Consider the following 17001-nt stretch of genomic DNA (forward strand, 5'->3'; position numbering starts at 1 on the left):
GCTATAAAATTAAGAATGATTGTAAAATATTTTAAGATATTAAACTGAATGTTTAAAAGGATTTTTTTTTCTTCAAGTCTTTTAAAAGGCTAAAGAAGCAAATACAGTTCCTATAACGGAAGACATTTTAAGAGGGCAACATAGGAGTTCAAATATTAAGAAGACTTACATAGAATGATATATAGAATGACAACATATAGTTATGCTGTTATTAATAAATACAACTTAGGCAAATTTATTAAATGATTATTTTTTATTATTTATTTTATTTTACATAAATTATCTAAATATACCCATTTAAAAGTAGAGCTTTTGATTGAAGAAAGAGCTTATGCAAAGGCCCTGACATGGGAAGAAAAGTGGAAAGAAGGCCAGTGCCCTGCTTGGAAGTTAAACAAGTGAGGAGGGAAGGGTGGCCTTAAACCCACTGCTGGGCTTTAAGTAGGGAAGAAAATGATCAGATTTGCATTTTAAAATGTCAAGTTTCGGCATGGGTCCCTCCTATCGCTTCATTTGTGCTCCTGGCTTTCCACTTGAGATTAGACCAGAATATTGAGATTATCGTGTTTCCTAAATCAGAATACACGTGTGTGCTGACAGCATGTCCCCGAAGAAGCACCCTCAGCCAAGACCATGGACAAATTTGGCAGCAAAACTGGACATGAACAAATGTAGGGCAATTTACAGTCTCTATGTTACCCAAGGAAACCCTGCTGGCATAGTAGTTAAGAGCTACAGCTGCTAACCAAAAGGTTGGCATTTCAAATCCACCAGGCGCTCCTTGGAAACTCTATGGGGCGGTTCTACTGTGTCCTATAGGGTCACTATGAGTCGGAATCAACTCAACGGCAATGGGTTTGGTTTTTTGGATTTTACTCAATGAGAATACTCATATGTTTTGTGGTGGAAATGTAATGCGTTTGGTTCCAAAGTATCTTTTGTCTGTATCTATTGAGATGATATGATGTTTGTCCTTTATTATGTTTTATAATGAATTATACTGATTGATCTTTTCAATGTTCAACCCCTTTTTGCTTGCAATGTATTTTCCAACCCTACTGCTGGATTCGTTTCTTGATATTTTGTTTAGAATTTTTACATCTATATTCATGAGATATTAGCCTGCATTTTATTTCTGTAAAGTTCTTGTCAGATTTTGAAATGAAAGTTAATGCTGTTCTCATGAAATAAGTTGAAAAATGCTCCCTCTTCCTTTATTCCATGGGAGAGCCTGTATCAGACTGGCATTTTCTTTAATAAATGTTTGGTAAAATTGACAGGCTTGGAGTTTTCTTTGTGGGATTCTATTTTTTAAAAATAGCTGTGGAGCTATCCATATTGTTCTGTTTCTTTTTCACACCAATTTTCATGGGTTGGTTTTTCTAGGGATTTGCCCAATTTGGCATACAATTATTTATAGTATTCTTTTATTATCTTTTTATTACCATCGGGATCTTAGAGATGCTTCTTTGCATTTCTAATATTGGTTAATAGCATCTTCTTTTCTTTGTCTTGAGTAGTCTTGACAGTCATTTATCACTTTTATGAGTCTTTTCAAAATACCAAATTTTGCCTTGTTGTTGCTCTCATTATACTTATTTCTTATTTCATTAATCTCTTTTACGTATTTTCTTTCAACCAGATTTCCATATAAACTCTTCTTTGAGTTTATATTGTTGTTCTTCTAATATCTTGAAGTGAATCCTCAGTTCATTGATTTTTCAGCTGATCTTCTTTTTTGAATAATTCATTGAAAAGTAATAAATTTCCTTTCAAGAAGAACCTTAGCTGCACCCCACAGATTTTGATTTGTACTGCTTTATTATCATTTGATTGCAATTTTTTTTTCTAATTTCGATTGTAATTTATTCTTTGACCTGAGTTATTTAGGAATGTATATCTTAATTTCCAAACACATGGGGATTTTCTAGCATTTGTTTGTTGAGTTTGTTAACTATTGAGTTCTAGCACAACTAAACTGAGGACAGAAAGCATGCTGTGTACATCAACCCTTTCTCAAAACTTGGTTTATGTTACTTCATTCTTGAAGTATATTTTTGCTAGGTTGACAGTTATTTTCCTTCAGCCCTTTGAAGATATCTTTTCATTGTCTTCTGACTTCCATTGTTTCTGTTGAGAAGACCAACCAGCCATTTGATGGCAAACTGTTTGCATCAGACCTCTCCCACCTGGAATACATTCTGATAGTGATTGACCTGTATTCTGGGTATGTTTACCTTTCTTGCTCACTGCTATATCTGCTAGTGCCGCAGCCAACACCAATAATCAAGGACCCATGGAGTGTCTGATTTACCAATTATAGCATTCCACATAACATCACCTCAGACCAAAAGATCCCACTTTATGAAAAAGAGGATGTGAAAATTGGCACATGCCTTGGATCCACTGGTTCTGCCACATGCCACACCACTCAGAAGCTGCTCATCTAAAAGAGCATTGGACAGTTTTTTGGAGGCATGCTAAGGCAACAGCTTGGAGACAATATTTTATCCTTCAGGATGCAATGTACAACTTAAACCAATGGCTATAAAACCAACAGAATTCATGTGTTCAGGTACAAAATGGGAGTAGCCTCTCTCACCATCATTCCCAGTGACCTACTTGGGAAATTTGTGCTTCTGGTCCTTACAACTTTACTATCTGCAAATCTAGAAGTCCTGGTTCCCAGACTGGAGGTGCTTCCAACAGGAGTCACAGTGAGAGCCTAAAGCTCTGTTTGCTGCCTAGTCATTTTGTCCTCTTCATGCTAGCAGGCAAAGGAAGGAGTTACAGGACTCAGAGGGGTAACCCTGGCCATATTGGAATATAGGGCTACTGTTACAAAAGGAGGCAAAGAGAAATGTGTTTGGAACTCAGGGGATCTAGTAGGGGCATCTCTGGTGCTCCCATGACCAGTTTTAATTATGAATGGCCTGACAAAGACATGGTAAGCCACCTAGATCTGCAGAAATGCTATTTAAAGGTAGCGCTCTTGATTGAAAGAAGAGCATGTGCAAAGGCTCTAACATGGGAGGAAATGTGGCCCCACTAGGGGCCAGAAAGGCCGGTGCCCTGCTTTGGAGTTCAGCAAGTAAGCGGGGAGGTGGTCTTAAAGCACTACAGGGCTATAAGAGAGAGTGTGTATTAAAGCATGACAGGAACTTAACTTTGCTTGGGAAGGTGAGGAGAATGACAGATATTTGGAGATGCTGAGAAATCACTGTTACCTTAGATTTGTGATTGGTTGGTAACTTATTTGAAATGAACTTGAGTATGGACAGTCCTATAGGGTCACTATGAGTTGGAATCAACTCAACAGCAACAGGTTTTTTATGGAGAGTCCTACCCAGTCTTATCAGGAAACACCAGGCCACAGCTCCTTTCTTTAGAAGCTCCATTGTTGACCTATATCTTTCTTCAACCACGTCTACATCCAGGACATCATCCCTTCCCTCTGGATGACCAGGAACAGTCTCAAGCCTGAGGGGGCAGAGGACCTTGTCCCCTACAACCAAAGTGGTCCTTTTGTCTCAGTATAATGTCAATGCCCCTGTCTTGTCTGGTACTACTATAACAGAAATACAAGTGGATGGCTTTAACAAAGAGAAATTTATTTTTGCATAGTCTAGTAGGCATTAGCTCCAGGGAAAGGCTTTCTCTCTCTGTTGGCTCTGGAGGATGGTCCTTCTGATCAATCTTCCCCTGGACTAGGAGCTTCTCCTCGCAGGAACCCTGGGACCAAAGGACGCTTTCTACTCCTGGTGCTGCTTTCTTGGTGGTATGAGGTCCCCCTGTCTCTCTGCTCACTTCTCTCTTTTATATCTCAGAAGAGATTGGCTCAAGACACAATCCAATCTTGTAGATTGAGTCTTGCCTTATTAATGTAACTGCCACCTCTCCCACCTCATTACCATCATAGAGGTAGGATTTACAACACACAGGAAAATCACATCAGATGACAACATGGTGGACAATCACACAATACTGGGAATCATGGCCTAGCCAAATCGGCACACATATTTTTGGGGGACACAATTCAATCCATGACAGCCCCTTTCTTTTTAGCCCTCCATATCCTTTCCTCTCTCTATGTCCGCCTCCAACAGTCAGTCGCATTTATGGAGGGCTTTCATGTGCAATGAAATTTCACACGCATTTTGACATTGAAATTTCCCAATAATTCTTCAAAGTATATATTATCTTCATATTACAGATGATGCTAAATATTTTATCCCAGTTCAAGCATCATGTAAGTAGCAGAAGTCAGATTTAAACCCAGGTCTCTTTATGCCAAGCCCAGGGATCTGATCACTCTTTCACTCTGCGCATTCTTGACCTCTTTCACATCAATCTCATTCCAATCATTATCATCATGGGGTTGCTCCTACCTCTTCTTTGAAGTTCCCTTAAAAATAAAATTCTGGACTAGCCACTGGTTCATCCCTAAGAGCTTTCGAAAGTTGATGCTCATACAGGGCTGAGAACAGGTGAACCCTGTAACCTAATGCTTCTCCTTCTATCTCTTGTGCTGAGATAAATGAATCACAGTAGCTATCCTGGTGCATGGGCAGTAATGACCCTAAGAAATAGTGGGTCAGTACACAACTTCCTTTAATGAAATTTGGCCAGAAACATTCCAGGAAATATCCCTTCTTGGATTGGGGGAGGGGTTCCATAAATTTAGGGTTTGGTACCTGAGATATTAGTCACCTGAATAGACCCCAGGGTTCCTCTTTCCCCTCCAGACCTAAACCAAAAAAAAAAAAAACCCAGTTGCTGAAATCAACACTGCACATTTGCTGGGGCCAGTGTGGCAGACACTGCTGGGAGCAAAAGACAGCTGCTAGTGCCCAGACAAGGAAGTCTGCAGCTCTGGGCTATCATCAGGCTCCAGGGAGGAGGGCACCAACTTACCAGCTCCCCAGGAACTGGCTGGCATGGAAGCTTCTCCTATGGGATATCTTCTGCCCTGAGACAGGTAAAGCCAGATCTGGAATAATGGAGCTTGAGATGGACAAGAATCCAAGAGAGTAGTGCCAGAGGGTTCCCTGGGTGTGGGCCCTCCTCCTTTTTCTGGGTTCTTCCCAGCACCAACTATAAAGGCAGCCCAGGTTTCTAAGTGAACATTCATAGTTCAATAGAAGAATCAGACAAGGGAAGGTAGAGGGGCAGAGTGCAAGAGGGAACTTGTACTGCCTCTGGGAGCCTGGAAGGCTCAGCCTTTCCTCCCTGGCTTTTGCTGCCCCCTTCAGGCCAGGGAAGGAATCAGGTAGCCTCCACATCTCCCCCCAGAGCTCCGTTGCTAGAGGCACACCCTATCTCTCCTGCCATCGTAAATGGGGAAAGTAGCCAGGATATGATCCTTAGGACTCACTTTCCTGGGAACCACACCTCAAGTTGGGAACCCAGCTAGACAGAGCTGAAGGCAGAGGAAAGAGGCTCAATGGCATAGCCTTTGTCAGACTAGAATCTTGTACTCTAAACAGTGGCACCCTTTGGCCAATTCAGGCACTGCTCACAGGGATCATGGTTACAAAATGTACTTTTAAAAGTATCTCATCTATTTCTGGGTGGGAGAACCTGGACAAGTGGAGCAGTACGAACAAAGAGTTGTTATGCCAGCCCAATGTGAAGTCAGAGTCTGTATTTATTTATTCCCTTCAGCTCCCTTTATGCTACCTGTTCTTCCTTCTCCTCTTTCCACAAATTATCTTCCCTTCCCTGCCGGGGCCTTCATTCTGCCCTCTCATATCCAGAGCATCTTCCTACGGAATCTAGGGCCCCAAATACACCATCTTTTTCTTCCTTCCCCAGATTCTGTTTCCCCAGACTGCAATGGGCAGGGTTAGAGCTGTCCCACCATGTTCACTACACAACTCAGTCATTCCACGTGGTAAGGTCTGCTGTCAGAAAGGACACATCTATTTGCCCTCTGTTGTTCACATTTATTTCTAATTGCACGTTCCCTGAACTCAAGGGAAAATTGAGGCTTGTTGAAAAACATAATCAGCTACTATTATCCCAAGTAGCCAAGATGAATTTTTTCCCCTGGCATGAGGAAGTAAATCAAGCTGCTTCCTACTAGACTGTCTAGGGCACCTCCATCCTAGAGGACACACAAGGAAGTGTCACAAATCCCCCACTGAGAGGAGCACCCACATTTCCAGCATCACTCCTCTGCTTTTTCCAAAAACAACAGAAGAAATTGGATTGGCAAAGTCATCTTGAACTCTAGGGTCCTGGGTGGACTTCTCTGGGAAGAGCCTTACTTACAGAGTTCAGCAAGCACCAGGACCACACAGAGCAAAGAGCCAGGGCTGAGCCCCTTCCTGGTTCATCAGCCAGTTGACTGGTACAAGCAATTAGTTGTAGCTGGCAAAGAGTAGGCCTTGCTGGGTTAGACATAGAATGGGGACACTACTTTAGCTAACTCCAGGAAGCTACTTGCTTCCTGACCACACTGCTCTGACCCCTTCTGACCCTTCTTCACTCCTTACTGCTAATAATAGTAGTAGATAGAAAATAAAACTATGTAATGAATCCAACCTACCTTCCTTCTACTGGGCCTGAGATTTTTTTTTTTCTCACTTTTTTTTTAACTGTACTTTAGACGGAGGTTTATAGAACAAACTAGTTTCTTATCAAACAGTTAGTACACACATTGTTCTATGACATTGGTTAACAACCCCACGACATGTCAACACTCTCCCTGCTCAACCCTGGGTTCCCTCTTGCCTTCCAGTCCCTGCCCCAGGGCTGGTACAGCCCTTTAGTTTTGCTTTGTTCCATGGGAGTGTTCAGTCTTTGGCTGAAGGGTGAACCTCAGGAGTGACCTCATTACTGAGCTAAAAGGGTGTCCAGGGCCATAGTCTCAGGGTTTCTCCAGTCTCTGTCAGACCAGCAAGTCTAGCCTTTTTTTTAAGTTAGAATTTTAGTCTATGTTTTTTTCCAGCTCTGCCTGAGACCTTCTATTGTGATCCCTGTCAGAGCAGTCAGTGCTGGTAGCTGGGCACCATTTAGTTGTACTGGACTCAGTCTGGTGGAGGCTGTGGTAGATGTGGTCCATTAGTCCTTTGGACTAATCTTTCCCTTGTGTCTTTAGTTTTCTTCATTCTTCCTTGCTCCTGAAGGGGTGAGACCAGTGGAGTATCCTAGATGGCCGCTCACAGCTTTTAAGACCCCAGACACTATTTACCAAAGTAGAATGCAGAACACTTTCTTTATAAACTATGATATGCCAGTTGAGCTATATGTTCCCTGAGACCATGGTCCCCACAGCCCTCAGTCCAGCAATTCGGTCCGTCAGAGAGTTTGGATGCGTCTATTGAAACCCTGGTGGTGTAGTGGTTAAGTGCTAAGACTGCTAACCAAAGGGATGGCAGTTCAAATCCGCCAGGCGCTCCTTGGAAACTCTATGGGGCAGTTCTACTCTGTCCTATAGGGTCGCTATGAGTCTGAATCAACTCGACGGCACTGGGTTTTTATTGAGCTACCATGGCCTTGCCTTATACAAGTTGTGCTGACTTCCCCAGTATTGTGTACTGTCTTACCTTCACCAAAGTTTCCACTTATCTACTGCCTATTAAGAGTTTTTCCATCCCCACCCCTCCCCTCCCTCATAACCATCAAAGATTGTTTCTTTTTGTATGTAAACCTTTTCATGAGTTTTTACAGTAGTGGTCTCATAGAATATTTGTCCTTTTGTGATTGACTTATTTCACTCAGCATAATGCCCTCCAGATTCATCCATGTTATGAGATGCTTCACAGATTCATCATTGTTCTTGGGCCTGAGATTTTTGAATGCTGCCTCAAAAATCTCTTGATAAATTCTTTTCATTTCTCATTACTGAACAAACACAGACATGTTTCTACAAGGATAAGCAATAATAAAAATGTCACCAGACATATTGAGGCAGGGACTTCTGGTTGTCCTTCAATGCTCTGTCTTCCCTTCTTTCTTATTTATAGAATTTTTATCTGATCACATGGCCACTCACTTCCCACCCTCCCTTGTCCTAGGAAAGCCACGTGGTTAAGTCCTGGCCTATGGTATATAAAACCCAGCCCAGTGCCATTGAGTCGATTCTGACTCATAGCGACCCTATAGGACAGAGTAGAACTGCCCCATAGAATTTCCAAGGAGTGCCTGGCGGATTTGAACTGCCTACCCCTTGGTTAGCAGCCATAGCACTTAATCACTACGCCACATAAACAGGAGTATTGTGGACAGCTTGTGAAAATCACCTCCAGCTAAACAGGCACATATCCTTTGCCCCTATCTTTCTTTTTTTTCTTTTCCCTGCTGGCTAGAATGTGAATGTGATGGCTGGAGCTACTTTTATTTCTGATCTCTATTTCTCCCTCTTGAACCTAATCCTAATGAATACAACATATATTGAGGGTACGGAAGCAAAATTGACAATTTGTCCTAACACTAACAATTTGTCCTAACACTGGAAGTACATCATATTCCATAATCAGGGATAAACAAAAATAATAGTCATCCTGTCTAGTTCTAAAAAAAAAAAAAAAATCTAGTCTACAAAATAAATAAACTTTGAACATTGCCCATAAATTACTGACTCCTTAACAAAAACAACCTTATGCCTGATTTGCAATAGTGATGCCAGAGGGCACGTCACAACCTTTGTGGAGACGATAATTATGAAAAAATTGCTATATTTTTCATAGTGAACAGACTGATGTAAATTTGGTAACCTTTGGGGTTTTTCTTTTTTTTTTTTTTCTCTTTAAATATGTTGTATTTTTTACTTGATGAACCAGTTCTTCTGATGTCTGACTCTCTTGCAACTTCACATTGCAATTTTAAGTACGCTTTTTTTTTTTTTTCTAAGCTTTTTTCCTCTGGTCTTTCCTTTCACAAAAGATACAGCAATTCAAAATATTGGGACCAATCTGGAAGAATGAGAGTATATGCCCCTACACTTACTACAAGAAAAGGGAAAAATTAAGAAACTTTTTAATTTGTCAACAGGATTCAAGAGGACATTGACTTCATGAAAATGCAGCAGATGTTTTTGAAGAAGGGACAATTTGAGATCAGGAAATACGATGTGAACATTAAAAAAAGATAACTTCCAAATTAAAAAAACAACAATAGAAGGGCTGAACAGAAGATTAGGATCGCCAGTAAATGAAGTCACAGTGGAACAGAATAGAAAGTTTAGAGACAGACCCATGTATATAAGGGAACCTAACACAGTCTACGGCAACGCTAAGGGTCAGTGGGAAAAGACAGATTGTGTAGTAGATGGTGCTATGAAAACTAGCACAATGTATGAAGAAAAATAAAACTAGACCTCCACTGTGACAGGTACCATCAGTGTCCACCAAACATTTCCCAGCCTTCCTTGCAATTAGGTTGGGATCCTGTGACAAGTTCTGATCAAAGAAGCATGAGGTAAGTGATGTGTGTCACTTTTGAGCTGAGGCAATTGAGAGTTGGTGCGCTTCCTCCACCTCTCTTTTCCTCTGCCACAATAACCTTGGAAGCTGAGTGGTAAAATGGTAGTATTGTAAGATGGAAGGAGCCTGTATTCCTGAAACAATAGATGGATAAGAACCCCTGCTCTTGCATATTGGACTTTGTATGAGAGAGAAATAAACTTTTTGTGGTAAGTCACTATCTTAGTTATCTAGTGCTGCTATAACAGAAATACCACAAGTGGATGGCTTTAACAAACAAAAATTTATTCTCTTACAGTTTAGGAGGCTAGAAGTCCAAATTCAGGGCACTGGCTCTGGAGGAAGGTTTTCTCTCTCTGGTCACTCTGCGGGGAAGTTCTTGTCATCAATCTTTCCCTGATTCTAGGAGTTTCTCAGTGCAGGGACTCCAAGTCCAAAACATGCACTCTGCTCCTGGCTCTTCTTTCTTGGTTGTAGGAGGTCCCTGTCCTCTCTGCTCAATTCTTTTTTTAATATCTCAAAAGAGACTGACCGAAGATACAATCTAATTCTATAGATTGAGTCATGCCTCATTAACAAAACTGCCTTTAATTCTGCCTCATTACTATCATAGAGGTTAGGATTTACAACACATAGGATAATTACATCAGATCACAAAATGATTACCTAGCCAAATTGACACACATTTTAGGGGGACATGATTCAATCTATACTAGTCATTGAGATTTTGGTGTTTATCTGTTACCATCAAGAGTGGATTATCCAATAGGCAGAGTAAGCATCTGTCGTGAACAATTTCACATGGGATCTTCACCCATATGAAATTGTTCACTGCAGATTAGGAAGTAAGCACAAGTAAATCTGTGTTTACCTGGATTACTCCACCCCTGTCAGGGACTGTAAATGTGAAAAGAGACTTTGATTCTGTAAGAAGGTGCTGTGGGGTTGAGAGAGAGACAGATGCCAGCCATACCTGGAAGCAAAATCTTCGATGTAGTAAAAATAATGTGAAATCATTCCCTACAGATAATCTGGTGAGCAACGTAAGCACTGTCCTTACCTTACCTATTGAATAATCTGCCCCTAATTACCAGATCATAGACTATCTTACCTTGACTAATAAATTTGCCAAAAAAATTGATAAAGAGGTGAACTCTTAAGGATTAAAGAGCTAAATGAGAAAGAAAAGATTCTTGACAGATTAAAGTGTAGGCGGATATGTTTTGACTTAGGGACAGAAAAAGATTTTTAAACAAAACTATAAAACACCACGATCAATTAATAATCACATAAAAATTAAGCATTTATGTTTAATGTACAGGGGATGATAGAATTTTTAAAATAATCATCTGTAAACTCCAATGTAATAAGTGATTCAGGCAAGAATCATCAACAGATACTAAATCCATTAGGTGAAAGGCAATTGGGAACAGGATATTCACACAGTGCCAAAGTGTTATTCCACAGATTATTTATATTACTTCTTTATCATGGAGAGATCACCTTAACCAAATGATGAAACGTAGCAGATGAGAAAACAAGTTACCAATCCAATATGTCTTATCTGTGAGCTATCATTGTAACTTTCTGTGCTTGAGGCAGGTGGGCTGGGGTTAGCTTGGCAAGTATGGGATAGCTATTAAGACACAAGACCCAAATTCTTCATTATTGAATTTGTTTAGGGACCATGTTTATAAGCCAGGCTGAGAAAGATAAAAAGAGGCCAGCCTGGCCACACACTACAGTGGTGACCAGGGTCACTGGCCACAAAACAGAAGGAAATTATCAAAAATTTACTGCCCAGACTTCATTTCTTGCCATAATGATATCAGATTAGCCCTCCTATAAAAACCGACAAAATATATGAGCAATTGTTTTTAGGCATTTGATTAAAAAGTAACTTGTTACCATAAAGATTACAGCAAAGAAAACCCTATGGGGCAGTTCTACTCTGTTACATGGTGTGATCATTAAGATTGTGCGTCAACTTGGCTGGTCCGTGACTCTCAGTGGTTTGGCAGTTATGATATAGTTTGACAGTCATATGATGATGTGATCACCTCCATGATGAGATTTGATATAATGTGATCACCTCCATGATGGAATATGCTCTGAGTAGACAACCAGTTGAAAGGTAGTTTCTTGGGAGTGTGGCCTGCATCCACTATAAATGGATTTTCTCAAAAGGCTCAAGGACTTTCACCTTGCATCTGGCTCCTGTTTGTCTGACCTCCGGTTCTTGGAACTTGAGCTAGCAGCTTACCTGCCATCCTGCCTACCAATCTTGGTATTCATTGATCTTCGCAGCCTGCGAGCAAGAGCCCTGCTGTCTGAGCTGCCAATCAGGAGTTCACCAGCCCCTGTGGCTACATGAATCAGGGGAAATCTCCAGCCTGACCCAATAACTTTGAATGTTCCAGCCTCTACAGCCATTTCCTTGATATAAATCTCTCTATGTATTTATACACTTTACTGGTTTTGCTTCTTTAGAGAACCCAGCCTAAGGCATTTGGTACTGAGAGTGATTCTAGAGAAACAAAATTGTAAGGAAGAGTTTTCTAAATTAGTTCTCAAGTCTAATTAGTCTTAAGATGTTGATGACTCTGCTTCCAGTAGTAAAGAGGGTACTGTCAATCCATGGCATGAGGCGGCAACAGAAACACACAAAATATCACCGCCAATCAATCAGTTATTGGTGAAAGGTGAGGCTCTAGGTGATCACATGTTTGATACCTTTCTACAATTTTGTCATAACGAAGAGTACAAGGAAGCTGGTTGGTTTTGTCCTACTTTTGCTAGACAAAGTGGCAAAAGCAAGAGATGAGCTCAGGGCTTCAGAGTCAAAGCTCAAGCGCCACATAAACAACCTCAAAGTTTCCACTCATGCCTTGAAAGAAAGTCTTATTTCTAGTAACAGAGCTGATAATGCTGAAAGCCAAACCGAGAATCTTATCATAAGAGTGGTTGAATTACCACGTCAACTCAATTCCCAACATCGAGTGGTATCTGAAGTTCAAGTGAGGGCATTGATTAGGAGGAAAATGGATCCTGAAACTTGGGATCAGTACACATGGGTAGATAATGAGGAAGTCTCTAAATTCTGTTGAATCACTCCTGCTAACAGAACCAGCCCTCTCACTCCCATCTGAAGACATTACTCCATCTTTGTATGCTAAGCCACCCTCCCAAGTAAAACCATTAGCCCTTCTGCTCCCATCTGTGAGATTAACCCAGCTGTGTCTAAAGAGCTTCTGTCTGGGTCACTGCCTAGGGTATCACCTGAGGCAGATGCCTTACAAGAAAGACAATGCTGAATGTTCTCAAAACACATCCCTACCATCCATTTTGGCTTCTAGACCTATAACTAGACTTAAGTCCCAGCAAGCCCCATAAGGTGAAATACAAAGTGTGATCCAGGAGGAAGTATGCTACACTCCAAAATTACTGCTTGACTTTTCTAATATGTACAAACAGAAACCTGGGGAATATGTTTGGGAATGGCTATTAAGGGTGTGCGATAATGGTGCAATGAACATAAAGACGGATCAGAATTTATTGATATAGGCCGACTAAGAACAGGTTTTTCATTCAATGTTTCAGCTCGAGAGGTTAGGAAAGGATCTAATGGTTTATTTGGTTGGGTTGCTGAAGCGTGGATTACACGGTGACCTACGCTAAATCAAGTTGAAGTACCAGACCTGGCTTGGTATACAATAGACGAAGGTATCTAAAGACTTAGGGAAACTGCCATGTTAAAGAGGATTTATCACATTAGACCCACACGTGGAGTGCCCAGAGGACATACCTTTTATCACAACAGTGAGGAACAAATTTTTGAAGGGAGCCCCAGCATTCTTGAAGACTTCTGGGATTGCTATTTTATGTAAGTCAGATTTGACAGCAGAAACTACCCTAACTAAATTAAGACACCTAACTACAATGGGGCTGATTGGACTCTGTGGTAGTAGGGGCCAAGTGGCAGTACTCAATCAACAAAGACAAGGTGGGCGTGGTTACTGTAGTGGACAGTGGAATCAAGGCAATAATCAGAATAGTCTGACTCATATGGACTTATGGCATTGGCTATTTAGTCATGGTGTCCCTAGAAGTGAATAGATGGGAAATCTACTGAATATTTACTTAATCTGTACAAGTGGAAGAATTCTAAGTCAAGTGAATGGCAATCTAACTTGAATTGCCAGAAAAGAAAGTCATGGCCCCTCAATCAATTCCCAGACTTGAGTGAATTTACAGACCCACAATCCCTACAATGAAGGGGAAGCCAGGTCCCCTTGAGGAAGGACTCCACTACACTGCCAAAAATGTATACTGTTAATCTTTCTTCCAGCCTTCCCCAAAGAGATCTACAGCCTTTTATAAGAATGACTGTTCATTTGAGAAAAGAAAATAATCAGACTTTTCAGGGATTACTCGATGCTGGCTCTGAACTGACAATAATTCCAGGAGACCCAAAACATTACTGTGGCCCACCAGCCAGAGTAGCGGCATAAGGAAGTCAGTTTATTAATGGAATCTTACCTCATGTCCACCTTGCAGTAGGTCCAGTGGGTCCCTGAACCCATCCTATAGTGATATCCTCAGTTCCAGAATGCATAATTGGAATAAATATACTCAGCAACTGGCAGAACCTTCACATTGGATCCCTAAAAAATGCAATAAGGGCTATTATGGTAGGAAAAGCCAAGTGGAAGCCATTAGAACTGCCCCTACCTAGGAAAATAGTAAACCAAAAGCAATACCACATTCCTGGAGGGATTGCACAGATTACCACCATCACCAAGGACTGAAGGATGCAGGGGTGGTGATTCCCACCACATCGCCATTTGACTCACCTCTTTGGCCTGTGCAAAAAAACAGATCTTGAAGAATAACAGCGGATTACCGAAAACTTAACCAGGTGGTGGCTTCAGTTGCAGCTGTTGTTCCAGATGTGGTTTCATTGCTTGAGAAAATTAATACATCTCCTAGTATAGAGTAAGCAATTATTGATCCAGCTAATGTCTTTTTCACCATACCTGTTTGGAAGGACAACCGAAGCAGTTTGCCTTCAGCTGGCAAGGCCAGCAATACACCTTCAGTGTCCTACCTCAAACTACATCAACTCTCCAGCCCTATGTCATAATTTAGTCCACAGGGACCATGATCACCTTTCCTTTCACACTGGTCCATTAGGTTGGTGAAATTACGCTGATTAGATTGAGTAAGAAAGAAGTGTCAATGACTCTGTAGTTAGTGGTAAAACATTTCTATGCTAAAAAAAAAAAAAAAAATTTTTTTTTTTTTTTTTTTTTTGAGGGTAGGAAATTAATCTGACAAAAATTGTGGCACCTTCCATCTCAGTGAAATTTCTAGAGGTCCAGTGATGCGGGGAATGTTGAGATATTCCTGCTAAAGTGAAGGATCTGGCCCCTCCCACAACTGAAAAGCAGCAACAATGCCTATTGGACCTCTTTGGATTTTGGAGGCAACGTATTCCTCATTTGAGTGTGCTACTCCAGCCTATTTATCAAGTGACTCAAAAAGCTGCTAATTTTGAGTGAGGCCCAGAACCAGAAAAGGCTCTGCAACAGGTTCAGGTTGCACTGCAAGTGACTGTGCCACTTGGGCCATATGATCTGGGTAATCCAATGGTGCTCAAAGTGTGAGTGACAGATAGAGATGCTGTTTGGAGTCTTTGGCAAGCCCCCATTAGTGAATCGCAGCACAGACCTTTATGATTTTGGAGCGAAGCCTGCCATCCTCTGCAGATAACTACTCTCCTTTTGAGAAACAGCTTTTGGCTTGTTACTAGGCCTTTGTAGAGACTGAATGATTAACCATGGGCCACCAAGTCACCATGCCCATCATAAACTGGATGTTGTCTGACTCACAGAGCCATAAAGTTGGACATGCGCAGCAGCACTCCATCATTAAATGGAAGTGGTATACATGAGAGCGTGCCCGAGCAGGACATGAAGGCACAAGTAAGTTGTGTGAGGAAGTGGCCCAAATGTACACGTTCTCCACTCCTGTCACATTACCTTCCATCTTCCAGCCAGCACCTATGGCCTCATGGGGAGTTTCTTATCATCAGATGTCTGAGGAAGAGAAGACTCATGCCTGGTTCACAGATGGCTCTGTACATTATGCAGGCACCACTTGAAAGGAGACAGCAGCAGCACTACATACAGCCCCTTTGTGGGACCTCCCTGAAGGACAGTGGTGAAGGTAAATCCTCCTAATGGGCAGAACTTCGAGCAGTACACCTGGTTGTTCACTTGGTTTGGAAGAACAAGTGGCCAGATGTGTGACTATATACTGATTCATGGTCTGTGGCCAGTGGTTTGCCTGGATGGTCAGGGACTTGGAAGGAACATGATTGGAAAATTGGAGACAAGAAGGTATGGGGAGGAGGTATATGGATAGACCTCTCTGAATGGTCCAAAGAAGTGAAAATATTTGTGTCTCATGTGAATGCTCACCAAAGGGTAAACTCAGCAGAGGAGGATTTTAACAATCAAGTGTATAGGATGATGTGTTCTGTGGAAATCAGTCACTCTCTTTCCCTAGACACTCCTGTCATTGCCCAATGGGCTTATGAAAAAATTTGCTAGGGTGGCAGGGATGGAGTGGGCTCAGCAACATGGACTTCTATTCACCAAGGCTGACCTGGCAACAGCCACTGCTTAGTGCCCAATCTGCCAGCAGCAGAAATCAACACTGAGTCTTCAGTATGGCACCATTTCTTGTGGTAAAACAGCCAGCAATCTGGTGGCAGGTTGATTAAATTGGATCATTTCTATCACAGAATGGACAGCATTTTGCTCTTACTGGAATAGACACGCTGGACACTGGATGCAAATTTGCCTTCCCTGCATAAAAGCTTCTGCCAAAAATACCATCCGTGGGCTTACAGAATGCCTTATCCACCATCATGTGTCCCACACAGCATTGCCGCAGATCAAGAGACTCACTTCACAGCAAATGAAGCACAGCAATGGGCCCATACTCATGGAATTGACTGGTCTTATCATGTTCTCCATGATCCTGAAGCAGCTGGCTTGACAGAATGATGGAAGTGCCTTCTAAAAACACAATTACTGCACTAGCTAAGGGGCAATACCTTGCAGGGTTGGGGCGATGTTCCCCAGGAGGCTGTATATACTCTAAACCAGCATACAGAATATGGTGCTGTTTCTTCTATAATGAGGATGCGTGGGCCCAGGAATTAAGGGGTGGAAATGGGAGTGGCACATTCACTACTACCCCTAGCGACCCATTCACAAAATTTTTGTTTCCTGTCCCCACAACCGTATGCTCTGTGGGTCTAGAGGTCTTAATTCCAAAAGAAGGGGTGTGTCCCCCTGAAGACACATCACTGATTACATTCAACTGGAAGTTAAGAATGCCACCTGGAACCACAAAGGAGACTACTCATCAAAGTAAAATACAAGAAAAAAATAGAGACTTAGCAGAAACAAAATCAACTACAACGAATAAGAGGAAAAGACAATGTATAAAGATAAACTACTCAGCACAAAAAATTAAATGGGAAAAAGAAACTGTCAACAAC

The 17001-nt window shown here is 41.6% G+C and overlaps 1 long non-coding RNA gene across 1 annotated transcript in view; it reads right to left on the reverse strand.

The window, feature by feature from the left end:
* The window catches only part of LOC111748111 (uncharacterized), a 55590-nt gene that overhangs the window by 19721 nt on the left and 18868 nt on the right, over window positions 1-17001 (reverse strand). The window contains exon 2 of the long non-coding RNA XR_010323143.1: window positions 13968-14092. This is a non-coding gene — a long non-coding RNA (uncharacterized LOC111748111). The remainder of the gene's footprint in view (window positions 1-13967; window positions 14093-17001) is intronic.

The sequence above is a fragment of the Loxodonta africana genome, chromosome 10, assembly GCF_030014295.1.
Source record: "Loxodonta africana isolate mLoxAfr1 chromosome 10, mLoxAfr1.hap2, whole genome shotgun sequence".
Lineage (NCBI taxonomy): Eukaryota > Metazoa > Chordata > Mammalia > Proboscidea > Elephantidae > Loxodonta > Loxodonta africana.